This window comes from Danio rerio, chromosome 2, assembly GCF_052040795.2.
Source record: "Danio rerio strain M-AB ecotype USA chromosome 2, GRCz13ab, whole genome shotgun sequence".
In the NCBI taxonomy this organism is placed as follows: domain Eukaryota; kingdom Metazoa; phylum Chordata; class Actinopteri; order Cypriniformes; family Danionidae; genus Danio; species Danio rerio.
This window is the reverse complement of record NC_141022.1, coordinates 28,873,727-28,888,927: the sequence shown is the minus strand read 5'-3', so window position 1 is coordinate 28,888,927 and position 15,201 is coordinate 28,873,727. Positions and strand designations below refer to the sequence as shown.

The window sequence follows — 15,201 nt, the reverse complement described above, 5'->3', positions numbered from 1 at the left end:
TCTTGCTCATGTGCTCCTCCAGAAGGAGCCAGGAAACACCTGCTCTAAAACACACTGATGGGTCAGCCACGACACCCCATACATCTGCTTTATTTTCTCTCGCTAGTCTTGGAGGATCTGTGCAAACAGTGAATTAGCACATTTCCACAGATGTCATGTCTCACAGCCATTCATCTTCTGTAGAGCGGGCAGTCGTTACCTTACTTCTGCCGTCTGATTAATATGCCAGGGGCGCGCTGCATAATGCAAATATTGTTGCGCCAACCAGGAACGCTTAGTCCAGATGCTACAAATGTGAGTAATGACTTAAAAAGGACGCAGTTCTCTCATAAGTCGGATCGTGTCTGGCGCAGTTAAAGAAGGCGTCTGTTTTGCTAACTTCAGCAATGCGATTAGCTCTGCTCATGCTTCATAAAGCTGCACAAATAAAACACAGGTGCTGCTGCAACTCAAAACATCATGAGACTTTAGGCAGACTTTCAGGAGGACAACGTGTTTATGGCCATCGCCAAAAATGAAACCCCTCCGTAATCCAATGACTGAGAAGCTGCAGTAGGTGTAATTAGCACATAATCGTCTCTTGTGGTTAAGACTAGTAGACTGTGTGGAAATAAGAGTGTGAAACCAGGCAGGGTTTGTGCGTGGCAGCTGCATTTGCTCCAGATCATGTGACTCCCGAGAAGGAGCCCCAACATCCCCGCTGTACTACAGAGAAGACCAGATAGGCCATAAATTGTCCCTCCATCCAAGTTACCATATTAAAACACATACTTGCATAGGGTAAACAAAAGAGTCCAACTGAAAAATGGCTCGAAGAAAGGTTTTAGTCCAGTCTGCATCTGGGACAGGTCAGACATGGTGTAAACAAAGATGCTGGACAGGAAGTCCCAAACTTAGATGCTCCATTATGAGACACTGAGACACCCTAAAAACGAATAAATCATCTGAGCTTCCGTGATCCAGCAGACCCAGCTGTATTTGCTGAGAGCTGCTATGATATAGTCCATTTAATGAGATGATGGCTGATAGAGGGTTAGCATGTGCTGCACATATGATTACCACTGAAAGCACTTATTTCATTAGCACTTCCAATTATCACTGAAAACTAAACCAGGAGCAGTAGCTATAAAAGGTTTTGCTGATAATGGGTGTGCTAAAATAGTCAGAAGGATGATGCCAGCATGGGGTCATTCTGAAAACGTAGCCCTATATGCATCTGGAGATTGTGAATTATGTAGCCAGAGCTACGTATGGCTGCATTTTGTCTTTAAAACGAACAATACGGGGTGGTATGATGCTTGGCATGGGCCGCTATAAGATTGTGACCTCATATTAGATATGATAATCTTGAATAAAATATTACGGTTTCACTGTATCACAGTATTGTACTACTCTAAAAAATGTGTTAAATTGTCTAGGTACTAAAAAACAACTTTTTCTCCATTGAAGTCAATATATTTTATTTTAAGAAACATTTTAAAAATATTTAGGAACAGTGGCTTATGATGAAGGGAATCCTTTTCTGCTGAAGATACTGTTGCCCTAAAAACTATGTAAAATAGTCGGAAAAAAACATGAAAAAAAAACCCTGTACATATACTGTAGGAACAGCATTTCAGAAAATGGCGGTTGTAAAACCTTAACTTTTGCCAAACCGCGGTATACCTTAAAAACCGGTTATCATCCCATGCCCATATGACGCTGTTCCTTTTCTCGCTTACCCGCTGACCGCTTACCTCCATATGGACAGCATTCGCACTGTTACCAGTTTGTCCAGTAGCTCGACATGTACGAAAAAGTGCACACAGCGGCCTCTGGTGTAATCGCAAAAACAAAAACTGCAAAAAAAACGTAGCTCCTAAGATATATTTTGCTCTCTCAAGAAATGTATATAGGGGTACATAATCAGATTGAGCCTGGGTTAGATGATGCTGACAAATCCACTGGTACCACTAGTGGAGTATATGCAATATATGTCACATTATTAGCTAACAGCAGGAGTTCTCAAACTTTTTAGCCTGCGACCCCCATAATAACAATGCCAGTTACTCGCAAACCCCAACATCCTCTCACCTTGCACACAACGGTGCACAAATACCAATAGGCCCAAGTCTATTCATTGTTTATTTTTGTAGAACACCACTCAGAGACCATTCTCCATGTTCAGTTGTGGTCTGTATTTATTTTAATGCCGTAATGGTGCCAGAAAGTTTAACTTGGTGCCATAAAATCAATGTCTGATGCCGTTGCTATGTCTTTAATATAATGCAATCACGGCTGGGGTCGCAAAAACAAAACATTTTGAAAGGCTGATGACTTATTTAGTTGCATGTTGTTTTTTGATGTTTATTATTAACATGTATACAATGTTACTATAACTATTTTGTTCTCCAGTAGGTTATAGATAAATTATGGTAATTCTTATTGTTTAATAAAATGTAGATTTTTTGGAAATCGCCAAGCAACCCCCTTCCTCATTGTCTCATGACCCCCCAAGGGGTCCCGACCCCCACTTTGAGAACCACTGCTTCACAGTATTAGTTATTACTTTAAATAAACTTTTCATTTTCTTATTTTAGCTTTCGTTTAAATACTCAGTTTTACACCACTAAAGTGTGCATATTCACAACAAACAAAGGTGTAGTTTGATGATGTCATGATGTGAATTATTTACATCCTTGCATATTCTTCTGGTCATGATCACATGGAGAAACAGCACTGTTTTTTCATACTAAATATGTTTTAAGGTTCCAGGCAGTGTAATAAAATGCACAACAAACAGTATTAAAGCATCTTTGGTGTGCTTTCTAAAAAATCAAACAGGAAATTGAAGGTGCATGACATCATTGGAAAGGTAACAATTCACACTGTTCGTGGCACTAGTTAAAATAGCTTTTTTCCTCTGGAACTAAATATACTTTAAAACATTTGGGACAATTAAAGTATGTAAAGCAGCAAAATATACATATACTGTATAAAATGTCAGGTTTCACACAATTCCTTTATGTTGTCCCAATATAAATCAATTAACTTAATTGCTTTTGCAAATATTTGTGGATTGAAGATAAAACAATTAAGTTGACCCTAAAACAACTCAAAAATTGTGTTGATTCGGCTCATCAGTTCAAGCAGTTTGAACAACAGATGTAGATGTAACACAGATGTATTGTTTTGTTCTTTAGTTATGTCTTTAAACAATTAAAAATTGGGACAATTTTGTCAGCAAAACAACTTTTATAATTATATTTAAATATATTTGTACATTTAAATATTTTGATTTCATTTTAGAATTTAAGTCCATGTCAATGAATTTTTTAGTTTTAGTTTTATTAATTACTTAACATTACAAGAAAAAAAAAACTTGTCAGTAATTTATAGGACATAAAACGCTCTAACTCTCAGTTTAAATTAATGTGTATGAAAATTTGATTCATCACTGGCAGTCAAAACGTAAAACTGTTATGATATTTAATAAGAGTGTTGCAGCCAATAATTATACATTTACTGCAATACATTATGGTAAAGACAGAGCAGATTGGGTCTGCCTACTGCCATGATTTTCTATGAACTAGTTTGACTATAAAGATAAAACTGCATAATGGCTTTCAGTCAAGGTTTTGATGAAACTTTCAAATAGACACACTGCAGCCATAACTTATTTTTTTATTATTTTTTTTCTTTTTTGTAAAGCCTTAATTAAACAATATGAGCTGCAAAAAGCACTATAAATATGGTATATACTATACCATTTTCAAATGGGAAATTCCAATATTTAATTAGTTGAATTCATCTACAGTTTGACTGCTTAATTTTTTTTTCTAGCTGTACAAAAGAACTTGTTTTTGTTACTTTACATTACAAGATTGTATTTCTTACCATATTATTTAAATGTATTGTTCTAATTATAAACACACTTGATTATAGCAAAACCACATTTACAGTTTGCTATTTATTATATTATTTCCCAACAGTTTAATAAGAAGTTAAAAAACCCAAAGTTCAGTGGGTATGTGCTGAAATTCAATTCAACTTAAACTCACAGAGCAGATTTAGATCTATGTGTGCGCTATGCGAATGTAGTAAGAAACCATATAATTTGTATTTTAATTCAAGCATAATTGCGCAACAGTCTCTCAGAATGACAGTAAAGAGTAAAAGTCTCATATTGAAGGCAGCTGGCTGATCATAATTTTCTACTGGAGTTCTCAGAGGAGATCTCAGTTGCCCAAGTATTATCACTGATACTTTAATTCAGATGGAGCCATAAACTGTTCTATTCTTGGAAAGCACTTCCCTGATTTTATGAGAGACATATGTCTTCATCAGAGGACTCATTACTGTCAAGTCTCTGTGTAAAGCTCCTTTCACCTAATGAGCATATATCATCATCTAAAACATTTAGCCATTATCAAATATACAGTAAGTAATACTAAAACGATCTCAAACTTCTACCTTAGTGTCACTTACTGTAAATGAAAGTTGCACACTCTTTCTTTTAAAGTGAACAGAAGCTATGATGAAACAAATATATAAGGTAATGCTGCATGACAGGTGATTGTTGATATGTCTAAGGATTTGGATGATTTTTTTCGTGGTTCCTGTGCATAGTGAAGTGAGGAAAACAATCATATAAATGGCAGGATATGTTGGCCACAGTGCAGGGCTGAGATGTGGTGCCGGTGTTATGTTTTATTATGAGACTCGACTCTGTTGGAATGTGTGGCCAACAGATCTCTAATGCTGATGATATTGGGCGGAGCTTCGCTTTACAAGCTTGTTTCCATGTCGAAACGGTCGCTTTTTAACTATAAAGGGAAATCTGAGAGGGAAATTGTATCAAACCCAACTTTATAGGTAGATAAGATGTTTAGCTACTTAGTATTTTACCATTTTACCTTCGATGCCATCTACAGTACAATAAATGCAGGTAATTAAAGGTTAAATTTGTAAAATGGCTAAATCATCACGCCATTCCAAATTAGTATGACTTTCGTGACTTTATTTTATCCCTGTAGAACTACTTATTTAAAGAAGAACTACTTAAAGAGGATTTTTAGCTGAAACAATAGTCCTTGAATAGTCTTGCTCTGTTGAAGAAAAGAAAGTCAGTACAAACTGATTGGTCTGAAGGTTAGTATTAAAAAAAGTTCACGCAAAACTGTTACATCATTTATTCATCTTTAACTTGTTCCAAACCTGTATGAGTTTCTGTTGATCACAAAGGAAGATATACAGCAGAATGTTTGAAAAAAACAGCCATTGGCATCCGTATTATTATTATTTTTTTTTATGTTAAAGGCTGCTATTTCTTTTTCTGCTTTTTCATTCTTCAGAATTCCTTTTGTGTGTGTGTGTGTGTGTGTGTGTGTGTGTGTGTGTGTGTGTGTGTGTGTGTGTGTGTGTGTGTGTGTGTGTGTGTGTTCAACAGAAGAGACAGGAGAGATTTTTGGTTGAACTAACCCATTAAAAATAAATTTTTGATTTTTGGTTAAACTATTATTTTAATTATTGTGCCATCCCGATAGCACTTTTAGTGTTTTATGAAAAAAAAGGCAGCCTTTACAAATTTGCTTGTTATGCTACAGTATCAATAAATACTGGAATACATTTTTATTCTAAAAACATTTCAAGAGCAAAAACAATTATTGGTAGACAATTTAGCCAATATGTGAAATATGAAAATTATAGCACTGTTTATCTAATGTGCTTCAATGATTAACCAGAAATCTTCTTTTAAAATGCTTTTATTGCCAAAATGCCAAAATAAACGCCAAAAAAGTTTGCTTAAAAATGTCTAGACAACAAAAAATTGTTAATAAATAAACAATTTAGCTATTTTTACCATGTACAAGTTTGATCTTTTTGCCAACTTTTTGTCTGTCTGTAGGGACAGATTTCTTGTTTATTTTTTCAAACAGTTCAATCTTAGGCACTTCTGATCTGAGCTAGCATTGGTCAAAGATGACCATAATTTTTTTTTATTTTTTTTTTTATTACCAAGCACTACAAATTCACAAAAATCTCCTTTAATGTTAAGAATAATTTACCTACACCTTGGTTTTGTTACCCTACCCAACATTTTTAAGTTGCCTATCAATTTAAGCTTGAAAAGCTTAAGAATACAGTGTGCTAAGTTGTGTGTGCTAACTAAAGTGAATTATGTGTACCGCCAAAATAAATACCAACCACTAACTGACCAATTTAGTCCACAAGCTCCGCCCTAAATGAAACTACTTAATGAAAGGCGAAGTGTTTGTAATCTATTCTTAGTTTTGTCTTGGAGCATGTGATCCTCAGATCAGGTCTGAAGAGTCGAGGTCATGTCATGCAGGAGAGAGAGAGAGAACGCACAGGCTTCACACATCCATCCTCAGCTGTCTGACAGAGACAGGGTGGCTCCACTTCCCTCCCGTCACAAGCCACTCTCAGAGAAGACAGCTCACTTTTAAACTTCACTTTGTAACAGAGAAGTGTGGTTTGCCTTCAGCAAATCCAAGCGCTGCTGCTGCTTCTCAAACCTCAAAGTCAAAGGAAGAACTGGCAGAGCTTCAGTTAGTGTCATTATAGTGTTGCATGTTTAGATAGAGCAGCTTCAAATGACCAGTGTTGGGAAGACTTCTTTAAATAATGGGTATCTTGCAGCTTTACTTTTGCAATACCACAATTTACAAGTAATGCTTAAAAAGTAGTCATCATATATTCTTACAAACAAAAAAATGTTTGCTACAGTCTATGCAGAAAACATATCAACACTAAATACAACCAATACAATATTCATTCATTCATTCATTAATTTATTAATTATTTCATTCATTCATTCTTCTTTAGCTTTTATTCTTTGGCTTAGTACCTTATTTATCAGGGTCACCACAGCCGAACCACCAACCTATCCAGCATATGTTTTTACACAGCAGATGCCCTTCCAGCCACAACCTATCACTGGGAAATAACCATTTACACTCATACACTACGGACAATTTAGCTTACCCAATTCAACTGTACCGCATGTCTTTGGACTGCGGGGGAAACCGTAGCACCCAAAGAAAACCCAAGCGAACGCAGGGAGAACATGCAAAGAAATGCCAACTGACCCAGCCGAGGCTCAAACCAGTGACATTCTTGCGGTGAGGCGACAGAACTACCTACTGCGCCACCGTCCCCCACCCCCATCCCCCCCCCCCACACACACACACATTTAAATCTCTTTATTAAACACAACAAAAATGTAAACACATATATAACCTTAACATTTAACTATTAATACCAGCATATAAACATTGAACACAGATCATGGATGGATAGATGGATGGATGGATGGATGGATGGATGGATGGATGGATGGATGGATGGATGGATGGATGGATGGATGGATGGATGGATGGAACTAATCATATACAACCAACCAGTAAATAACTAAATGCTATGCACTGAAATCTGTTTATTTACATGAGGGATGCTTTACTACACACTCCTGCTGCTGAAAAAAGCTATTTTGTTTTGAGACAGCTGACCTAATGTCACGCTACTAAAAATGTAATCATGTTAGTAATGCTGCCACATTTAGTTAGTAATTTCCCAACACTGAGTAAGACTCAAAAATAGCGAGGGCTGGTCAAAACTGTAGGAGCGGGTCAGTCTGCAGATTCTGGCTGAAAGCGTCTGCAGTTTGGAGTCACTATATATTTGTTCTGGAGTTTGGAGTGATTTAGGAGAGCGGAAATGAAGCAGAGCATGACGTTCTTACTGAGAGACTTGTGATCTATTAGTCTGACAGACCCAAAACACCCCCATTACATGCATGCTCTAGGTCAATTAAAAAAAAACAGCAGCAATGAATGCAATAATGTTGAAATGAATGTGGTTGCATCATGTGTCATTTGCCCTGCAACAAAAATGATGCTAATTTGCCTTAGCAATGGTTACATAAAACCATTAAAAGCAAAAACAAAGTTGTCCGCCAACTATGTTTCAGGGAAAAATATTACCATTGCTATCCCTCAAAACCCATGGGGCTACATGGAGACGTGCTTCAGGCGCATCACTGTGGGCCGCTGGTGCTCGACTCAATCAGAAATGACAGGCATAGTCATAGTCTCCAACCACATGCTTGTGTTTTCACTCAGGCTTCACAAACGCCATCCTTACACTGGGTTTACTCCCATCATGCATTATTGCACAATAAATTACACAGAGCAGAGACCTCAGAACTTGCTTTTGTTTAAAAAAAAATGTATTGAGGTCTAGACAGGTCTAAGTGAAAACACCTGGACTTTTTTCCCAAAGAAATGTGTCTATGGCTGCGAGTCAGACACATCTATAAAATATTAGCACAGTCTTTCATTAAAAGAAAAGTTTGGTATTTCAGCTGGCACTGTTTCTCATGATCCATGCTCTCAATATTTCAGCACAAGTGCCCCTACCCAGCAAGCAAAGCAGTGCAGCAAACTTGTGATATAAACAGGAAAACTCATAGTGCTGTGACAAAAACAAGAGTACAAGAATCTGCATGTGCTTTATCAAAGGTTTTCAACATGATTTATGACAAAATGTTGTAATAAAATAATGCCATTAATTCTGTTTGATATTCACTGTCTTTTGCTGTTGGAATAAGTACTGCTTTCATAGATGAGTGCAGAGGAAACCGAGTGTGTGGTGTAAATCAACAAAGTTCAGAAATCAGGCATCAATTACTTAAATGAGAATTCAATTACTTAACAAATCAATACGAACTGCCTAGTACTGCATGATAAAAGGGCCAGTACACCTTCGCTTAATAAATATTTGTTGACCACAGGTTAGGGCAGCACAATATATTGTTTTAGCATCGATATCACAGTGTGCGTATCCACAATAGTCACATCGCAAAGCTATGCAATGTTAAGTGAGAATTATAGTTGAGCAGGAGCTACAGAATTGTATTTAATAACTGCATTTCTACATAATTTTTAATGATTTATGCAAAAAAAAATCTTACATCAAATTTTTGTCTTGTTTCTATTCCAAATATCTACATTTCAAAGCGAAAACAAGATTATTTCACTTACCATACTGGCAGATAATTTAGCTTGTTTTAAGAAAAAAATTACTTTTGACTTATTTCTTCTAAAGATGAAAACAAAACAATACTTTTACTTGCTCTAAGAATTTTTGGATATTTGGACTCCCACAGGTTTGAAATATACTTGCGGTGGTGGCCTGATTGAAACACACCTTTTACCCACAGTACATAGTTAACTATATGTGAAAAACAAAACATAATTTGATTTTTAACACTATTTTTTATTATTGTCTGCTTAAAACTTTTTTTTTTCAATGGGTCAATGTTAAAAAAAGACTATTAAAATAAATTTTAAAAATCCATTATTTCTCTTTTATGCTATTCAGGAGCCATGTGCACACACTGACAAGTCTCTATCTCTCATTCAAGTTCAGGTTGCTTTATTGGCATGACATTTTGTACAGTATTGCCAAAGCCTCTTAGATGTATAAAATATGTTATCATTTAATTATAAAATATACAGCAAATGAGAAATAAATGAGAGAAAAACGGGAAAACTCTGTGGGTCATCACACACAGTTCTCGCACACACAGAACGAGTAATATGAAACAGGTAAAGGAGAGAAGATTTTCCACTTCTTAATCACTCGCGGATGTTTGTTTAAATAAAAAGTCTAAAAGGGTGATAATAATAGTTAAGAAAAAATGTCACTAAATATACTTGGGCGGCCGTTGATATACCTGGGCAGCCCGCCCAAGTAAAGTCTATGTGTGGGAAGCACTGAAAAGTAAGAAAAGCATTTTGTTTGCATTGTGATTATTCAGTTTCTCTACCTGAATACTGTTAGATTCCCCAGAAAAGCATCAAATAGTGCTTTTCAAACCATCTTGTGAAACTGTATTCATATAGCAATATTTATCAAAGAAAAATAAAATATTAAAATATCAGATTTTTCTAATATCGTGCAGCCCTAATACATGATGAAGCTTTCACACACTGATTGACCCATGCAAAAGATTCTGGACAGTGGAAAGAAATTTCTCTTTAAGTCACACATTTTAAATATACAAATTCAAGCATATCAGTGATTCTGGGGTCTTTCAGTGACAATGTGGTGTCTATAAATCCAACAAGTCAATTTTCCAATCATCCATTTCCAATCAAACATCTACATTTACTAGTCATCCATTCATCTATACTTATCTATACATACAGATTTTTTTTTCTTTTTTAAATATTTCCCAAATGTTGTTTAACAAAGCAAAGACATTTTCACAGTATGTCTGATAATATATTTTTTTTTCTTGAGAAAGTTTGATTTCTTTTATTTCGGCTAGAATAAAAGCAGTTTTTAATTTTTTTAAAATCATTTTAAGGTCAATATTATTAGCCCCTTTGAGCTATATATTTTAGATAGTCTACAGAATAAACCATCATTATACAATAACTTGCCTAATTACCCTAATCTGCCTAATTAACCTAATTTACCTAGTTAAGCCTTTAAATATCACTTTAAGCTGTCTTGAAAAATTTCTAGGCAAATATTATTTACTGTCATCATGGCAAAGATAAAATAAATCAGTTATCAGAAATTAGTTATTAAAACTATTATGTTTAGAAATGTGTTGGGAAAAAAATCTGCTCTCAGTTTAACAGAAATTGGGGAAAAAAATAAACAGGGGGCTAATACTGTTATTCAGGAGGTCTTATAACTCTGACTTCAACTGTATACCATTTCATCCACCCAAACCATCCATATCTACTGTACCTGTTTATTAATTAATTAATTAATTAATTAATTCATTCATTCATTCATTCATCCATATGTACCTATCTACCAATTCATCCACCTCAGCCCAGCCATCCAAACCATTAATTTCTGTCTTTCCATCTATACATTCATCCATTCACATGTCTATTTGTCTACCATCCTTATCGGTCTATTCATTTCTACCTATTCTTCCATCCATCTACTCATATCTATCCATACATTCATTCATCTCAACCAATACATTCAACTCTATCTATCCATTCAACTCTACCTACAGTATCAATCCATTACTTTGTCTGGCTCTTTTCTTTTAAAGGGAACGTCACTTGAAGGGAGTGGTGACAGTATTTTCCCATAATGAGAAACAATCCAAAGACTAAAATGCTGGGAGGTTTCCTGGGTCGGCCTTACCTCACTCCTTGAGAATGTCCCATGAGTGCGAGGCCAGATCATGAGGTTGTTTTACCACCGCAGTAAGTGTGACTCATGTGTGTTTCTGAGCAGTGGTCTACACTCAAGTGGACTACATAGAGGCCTCCACAAAGCCGCCTTGATTTACAGGTTATGGCTCTGATTCAACGTCTTTGGAGAGTTTTCCTTTTCATCTGACTGGAATATGCGTTGTGAAGCGAGAGCTATAGGCTGCGTCATTATGCCATGTTTCAGTTTACTCTATGGCATGTAAAAGGCCCCTTGTCAGAAATATTACACTCAACAACTTATAAAACAGAAAAAAAAACATACAATTACTCGGCTCGAGCAGACACACAGGTGGTTGGTATGGTGCCTCTGGGGCTCAGTGGTGCAGAGGTAAAAGCTGCATGTTCTCCAGGCATTACATTTGCAGAAATACACAGTAAAAAAAAGCCACACACACATTTGCTCCCCATAATGTGATGAAAACCAGAACCACACAAACGCACAGACAGACTTGTTCCTATATCTTAGTGGGGACTCACAGATGAAATACAAACCATATATTCTATCCCCTCCCCCACCCTACCCTTAAACCCAACCCTCACAGGAAAGAATCTGCACTTTCACATTTACAAAACACTCAATTCTGTGTGATTTATAAGCATTTTAACCTATGAGGACCTTAATGTTGGTCCCCATGGTGACAAAAATCCCAATAAGTCTTTGTGCAGTCAGGTTTAAGTCCCCACTGGGATATAAAACAAAAACAAATTACACACACACAAACATTTGGTCCATACAACGGTTTGAATACTAGAACCGGACAGACAGACAGACAGACAGACAGACACACACACACACACACACACACACACACAAACACACGCACACACACGCACACACACGCACACACACGCAAACACACGCAAACACACGCACACACACGCACACACACACACGCACACACACATACTTATGGGCCTGGTGCAATAACGCGCAAGAAGTGTTTGGCGCAATGTGTTGCTATTTTCAGACCAACTAAAAGCTGGTTTAGAGTCCAGTGCAAAGTGTTAGTTATACACCTATGCAGTTCCAAATGCTTAAACATTGCTTAATACACACTGGATATACAGCAATACACAAATATCTTTACATTTAAAAAGCAAAATTAAGGAATAAAATGTAACAAAAAAATCATTATTTTATAAATAAATATAAAAACCACAGCCTCGATCCTTTCATCATCCCTGGGTGTTTTTTTCAGTTTATTTATGACAATTTGCATTTTTAATGTAAGTAATGTTATTATATTTGTTTTCATAAAAACAAGATTTGTTTAGATTTTTAGATTCCAAGAATTTGGAGACGTATGCATCATCATATTGGGCATAAAAATAGGATGTGTGTTTAGATATAACTCAGTTGTATGATCACACATCTTTATTATTGTTCATTAATTCTTTTGCTGGAAATTAGACCTGAATTTAAAATAGTTTTGGAACAAATCTTTGCGCTTAATAAACTAAAAAAATATATTTATTTAGTCTAATGGATGTCTTCAGTGGAGTGAGTTTCCACAGTTTTTTTAATTCACAAAAGTAAAGGAGTAAAGAGTAAAAGTAAAGTAAAGAGAAAGTAAAGAGGCCAAATGAAGGAGGCTCAATCTTTATCCTCGTGCCGCAGATGATTTGATTAACTGTTTTCTCGCCAGTGAATCGTTCAGTTTTTCCACTTACAAAGTCCACCATGTAAATAGCAAATGAGCCATGGCTTGACACAACTGACTCTTAAAGAGAATGGGAGATGAGACTCTGATTGGTTTAATGAACGTTATATTCAAAACACACCCATAACTCATTAAGAGAATTAGCACAACCCTGTTAGACCATGCGTCAAGCTGCAGAGCTAATTTTTCTGTCCTTAAAATAGCAAAAGTAGATTGAGACACACCCTTAATGCTTTTGCACTTTAAACTTTGTGCCTAAATCGTTAAAATAGAGCTCTAAGAGTTTCATTAACACCATAACAAACAAACAACATCTGTCAACAACCACATTAGTTTTAGCTCTCCTGCTCCTTACCTGTATATTTTGAGTACAGCTCTAGCAAAGCGCAGCTCTTGCAGTCCAGATACAATTCATACTCCAACCTGTCGGATAAAGAGCACAAAACTAAGTAAGTTCAGAATAACAGGTGTTGTTAATATTCAACCAAACATTGACATTTTTACGAGAGAAAAAAATAAGCTTTTTAAAATGAAAGGCAGACGCACTATGCACCACTTTACCCTCCCTCCCTCTCTTTTGTCTGTTTGCCCTTTTTAAGGCGAATAATCAAATTGTACACTTAAGTCTGTGTGAGGACTGCTTTTCCCTTAAAAAATGACTAATTCAACCCACAATGCAGTGCTGCATGACACCATGAAAAAGCAGAACAACTCCACTGCATTAAAGTCTTAGTCTTAAGTGAATCGCTGGAACCAGTTTGCAATGTAATCACTGGCCTACTTAACTCAGAGAGCTTCTGACATGATGAGAAAAATCAATTTAGATCTGCTCTTGTGTTAGTGTTCCCTTTAAATCAGATTTTTCGATACGCCATCCTTTCATACTCAGCAAATAAAAGGGGCATGTAATTAAAAAAGCTATTTCAGATGATATCAGTCAAAATGTCGTAAACATTGAGCAATGTTAAATTAGTTCATGTGCGGTTTTGCCGTGACTGTTTTCGTCATTACAAAGCTTCATTCGCTATAGCACTGAAGGAGAAATCATTTCAAAAATGATTCATCACATCATTAAGACACGCGTCAAATGAAATCACAATTGCTGATTCATTCTTTCTGCGCACCCAGACTGGGTGGATGTTTTTATAAAAATAGACTAAAAATAATTTATCGGTGACATTTGGAAGAACTCTGTACTCCAAAACTCCACAGAGTAGTGACATATAAGTGCTTACTTATGCCACTCTGATATATTTAGCTGTTTGCGTAATGCACATACTGACTTCCCAAACTTAGTAGGTTTGATATGTTTCAATGTGTGCACGTATGCAGAAACCACAAAGGCCACAACTCACCCCCGACTCAGTGTCATGAAAAGGGGAAAAAAATCATGATTGAGTAGGTGCAGACTTGTGGCCTGTAATATATTTTTCTTGTCAGGGGCGTAAATCCCAGAAGTTTTAAGGATTATTTTTCTTGGCCTTTAGCCCTTTGGTTTGTTTATCTCAGCCAACAGACTGACCAGACCTACAGATATCCCTATACATTCAACTAAACAAAGACATTTTTGCATCACAGCGTTCATTTCATGACAGATAAATCCAATTCTCATTACTTGACCAGTTAAAAAAATTGTCATCAATATGTCAAGATTATAGTATTACAATAGATTCAACAATTTATTTCCATTAGCTAAATAACTGATTGGATTAGGATTACAATAATCTGATTAACCATTAATCTCGATAGGCCTTTTGATGCGCTTAATTCTAATGAAAATTATATCAACACAATAATGATATTATTGTTCTGAAAAATAGACATTTTTCTATCAGCTAAATATAAAGTCTTTATTTTGAGGATGAAAGCTGTCTGCGCAGCTACTGAACTAGTAACCTCAGAGAGGTTGGGGCTATTTCAGGTTTGTATTTTTGGAAACATATAGATGAGCTCAGTGTTGACCTGACCTAAAGGTAAAAAGGCAAATATAACCCGGTCCCATTTTAAACACGGTGTGATAGGACCTAGTTTGGCAGATGCATGTGATATAAAAGCTAACAACAAATCAAAACAACAGAGAAAAGCAAAATCAAGTCTGATTTTGAGAAGTCAAGTCTGACTTACACACGGGTCATTTTAACAGTTTGAGACTCAATCACCTGCATGTTCTGTGTGAACAAAAGGATCACGAAGCCTATCCCTTTTATGCTTTTCATAACAAGCTCTCACAAGAAAGCTCCTTTCAGGTACTGAAAAGATAGTTACACAAAACAATTGCAATTTACAGC

General features: G+C 36.0%; 1 protein-coding gene across 1 annotated transcript in view; it reads right to left on the bottom strand.

The window, feature by feature from the left end:
- Window positions 1–15,201, bottom strand: part of ppp2r3a (protein phosphatase 2, regulatory subunit B'', alpha) — a 124,616-nt gene that overhangs the window by 88,900 nt on the left and 20,515 nt on the right. The window contains exon 2 of the mRNA XM_087240887.1: window positions 13,269–13,336. The gene's annotated coding sequence lies outside the window, so the exon portion shown is untranslated. The remainder of the gene's footprint in view (window positions 1–13,268; window positions 13,337–15,201) is intronic.